The sequence below is a fragment of the Ornithodoros turicata genome, unplaced genomic scaffold, assembly GCF_037126465.1.
Source record: "Ornithodoros turicata isolate Travis unplaced genomic scaffold, ASM3712646v1 Chromosome13, whole genome shotgun sequence".
NCBI classification, from domain to species: domain Eukaryota; kingdom Metazoa; phylum Arthropoda; class Arachnida; order Ixodida; family Argasidae; genus Ornithodoros; species Ornithodoros turicata.
Window position 1 is genome coordinate 2,750,920 of NW_026999307.1, and position 3,849 is coordinate 2,754,768.

General features: G+C 41.7%; 1 long non-coding RNA gene across 1 annotated transcript; it reads right to left on the reverse strand.

Annotated features, from left to right (window-relative positions):
- Positions 1-1,861: 1,861 nt before the first annotated feature.
- LOC135372185 (uncharacterized) lies at positions 1,862-3,322 on the reverse strand. The gene is made up of 3 exons (XR_010415861.1): positions 3,138-3,322; positions 2,896-3,000; positions 1,862-1,913 (listed from the first exon to the last, which is right to left on the reverse strand). It is a non-coding gene; the product is annotated as an uncharacterized LOC135372185 (long non-coding RNA).
- Positions 3,323-3,849: the final 527 nt, after the last annotated feature.

Genomic DNA, 3,849 nt, shown 5'->3' on the forward strand with positions numbered 1-3,849 from the left:
AAACAAAGTACTTCAAGAAAAATCTGAATAATCGGTTGCCCTTGTGATATGTACTACTATACACAGTTCATGAATGGAACATGTTACCTCATTGCATTTCCTCCATGTGAGCACTAGAACAGGCAGCTTTTTAGGTCGTTCTTTTCGTGTTTTTCTATTGTCTTTTTCGTTTTCTGTTTTTGCAATAGCAAGCATGGCCATAGTGAAACACAAGCAGCCAAGGACAGGATGAGACATCTACAGTGCGAGTGCTAGCTCTAAACTGATATATTTATTAGCAGACTCTGGAGTATACACATATATGCTGTTAAGCAAATGACAATTTAACCAATAGAATAACAGACAAGAAAAAAGGGTTATATATCTCTCCCTCTCCTCATTCTATTTCACAGGCAGCCCTAGTATCATTCTGAGTGTGCCCGTGCATTCCCTTTGAGATAACGTATCTCGGAGAGAAGCTAATCCAACAGTGGACTGCTTCCACATGCAACTGTCTTGGATTTCTCAAACCATTTGTTATTTAACCGCTGCCTTGAGCTGTGTGTTCTGGAAATTTAGGCAGTATCCAGAGTCCCTGCAATGTGTTGCCATGTTTCTCGAGGGCATCAAAAGTCTGTCCTTGGCTGCCTGTGTTTCACTATGGCTCTCAGATACAAACTACCCCATTTCAACACAGTAGAAAACACAGATTTGTAAATAGCATCTGTTGATTGCACTGTACATACCCCCCATATAAAGGATCATAGTGGATACTACATCTTCTGCGATAATGTCAGGAACACAAAAAAGCTAGATTTGAAACCACTCTTACGTCGTAGTAGTACTATTTGTGTGAAGCTACGCAATTCCTGTCCTGCAAATAATTTAAACCAGATGGTTCATCTGCCAGCGTGATGATCCCCTGAAAAGCAATTCACACTTGGCGGGAACTACCGGTTCTGAAACCTATCCCTGACATGTGTAGCCATCAGGGAGGAAACCCAAGGGCTGCGGTGGAAAAGACAAACACACATGGGCTGTGTTCTCACTGTGTATCAGCTGCTCTGGCTACTAAGAAGAACATGTTCCAAATTAATATAACATGGCTTGACATGATACGCCGGCAAAAGCTAACCAATAAAATTAGTAGTTAAATGTACAATACGTAAACACTTGCCATAACATGACAGTTTCCTTCCTGCATTCATGCGCTACCATTCAACCCACATAAGCAGTGTACTGAATTTTTTTATAGCATTACACGTCGTTTCACAGAACTTGAACAAGATTATATAGCACACGATAAAAGTAGAGTGAACATAATGTGCAGAAAAAATGGCTAGGAAGCAAGCGAGCTGGTGAAGATGTTGCACATGTAAAACCCCGAGACTAGGGAACACAAAGGGACGTGTCTGTGTCTGTCCCTTCGTGTTCCCTAGTCTTGGGGGTTTTACATCATGCATAATGTGCAGCTTTCCATTCACGCTTAATGGCCGTAGCAGTAATGCATGAAGGCCACTGCTAAGTTGTGTTGAGAGACACCACTTTATGGTTTTCATGTCTAAATGAAACGTACCTGACCTGATCCAAATTAACCGTTCTGAGTCGGGAACACATAAAGAGAAAAACGCAACGCACGCCACAACATTAACAGATAAGCAAATGAGCTGTGGCGAGCTCCACCTTGGGACAAAGTCAACAAGTAATTCACCAAAAGTCAATGAGCGCCTGAAATGTAACATCTCTGACTGGTAGCAGGACGGTCCATGTTCAATTCCTGGTGCTAGCACTGACTGGCTTTTTCATGAGTTATTTGTTGAAGTTTCGATGTGCTTGAGAACCATTCGTCAACCATTGTATCCTCATGAGGTGATGAGGGCTTGTCATCCCGAAGAGACTCCCTTTCTGGCATGTGTCCTTATGGATGCTCATCACTGCAGAAAAAAAAAAGAAAAAACATTTAATGACAAGAAATGGATATTCGTATTTACTGTATAATGATTGTGCACAACAGGAAGAAGACTTTCGCACAGAAGGCTGTGCTTCTTCAGGTCTAACATCAAGTTACAAAATTCCAGAATATATGACATGTTGTAAGGTAGAGAATAAGTAGAGTTATTGAGTTGTCGAGTCGAGTTGAGGGGGGAGTTGTACCCCCTTTTTATTTTATTATATATGATTGTATAATTATTTTTATGTCTGTACCAACCCTTGCTCTCTACATTACAACATGTTTTATATATTCCGGGATTTTGTAACTTCATGTTAGACATTAACAAGAGCAGCCTTGTGCACGAACGTCTCGTCTCATTAAAATTTAGATGCTCTCAACAGTCTTCTTTCTGCTGTGAATCTCTATCGCAGCATACCTGCACATTGCTGTTCTACGTACTGTGACTTTGCAATAAGAGTATGGACTTTGGGTAAAAAGACTACACAGCACTGCTCAGGTATTTTTGCCTATCGAACAGTATGTATGTATGCAGTATGCACACAGTATTTGTGCACCGGACCCACTAAAAATGTAGTGAATGTGGCATTGCCCACGGTAATGCACCAAGTTGAACACAATTATTATAGAATCCAGGTATTTTAGCTTACATGTCAAGCCAGTACCACATCCAGTGTGAAGTTGTGACAAATAAATAGTTTCCATTTTTCTTAGCTCTCAGAACACAGACAGTGAATTAGTAAGGGTAGACAATGTTAACATGAATTCTGGGCTATTCTTCAATTAAAGATTCACAGATAGTAAAGGCACCTTCCTCAACGGACGTTGATGACACTGAAAATTCTAAAACGTTATCAGAGGCGACATCAGCTTCGGTGTGCCAAAGGATTTTATGTCCAACAGTAATCCAGCTAACAGTAACAAAAATGTGCAAAAGACAAATTAACTGAACTAATGTAACGTACCTTCTATATCAGACAGTGAAGCTTGTAACACCCCGTCCACAGGAACCAGTGTCCAGACAGCAAAAGTGCTTGAACTGGGAGATAGCAGCTAATCGGGATGGCGACCTTTGTTTTCCACCCTGAAAGCACAGGTTGTAACTTTGAGGGCAGATTTAAAAGTGGTGTCAAGATGTCTGCATGCGAGCGCACATGAAAAGTTGAACATAGGTGAATACTCAAATTATAACATCACATTGTCATACCTATTGGTGGAGGTAGACTGCAACTAACGTGTCAGCCATTTCTTCATGCACCAGATACAAGCCAGATCATGCTTCATTTCCGCCTTCAGCATGCACCTGTGGTAATTCAGAAGTTAGATTATCAATACTATTGTGTTGCTAATCGTGGTTATATCAGAGTAAGCGCAGTCGGACAGCTGCACAATCGATTCATTAAGCTTGCTATGTTTTATATCTGAACCTCGACTTACCTTTTTTGCTCTCGTTTTTTGCCTTGATCCTCCGTGACACGTCCGAAACGTTGTGCGTCGGGCACCTGAGATTTTCATCAGACGATTTCGTGCCGAGATTCCAAAGTGCCTCTGGAGACGCGCGTAACCTATGATAACGTTCGTGGACGAAATCCTTGCAGTGGAAATTAGCAGGCACCACTGTGAGCCAAGAGCTTCGCACTTTTGGCAGCTTATAATAGGTAACACTTGAATGCTCCGATGAATTGTTCTAACAGCGTAGCACCGTCGTATCTTCGACAACTTCGCCGTGGCATATTACGTGTCATATCGCTCCAGCCCATAAAACGCAAGGTCAGAACAAGGAAGTGCACTTTCCAAACGACGCCGTGCCAAAAAAAATATTCACATGCTTTGTTTCCGGCTTAGCAACAACATAACAGCTGTTCGCTTATGTACGATGCACAGAGGACGAAACGAAAGAAGCTAACTGGCCAAGCCAA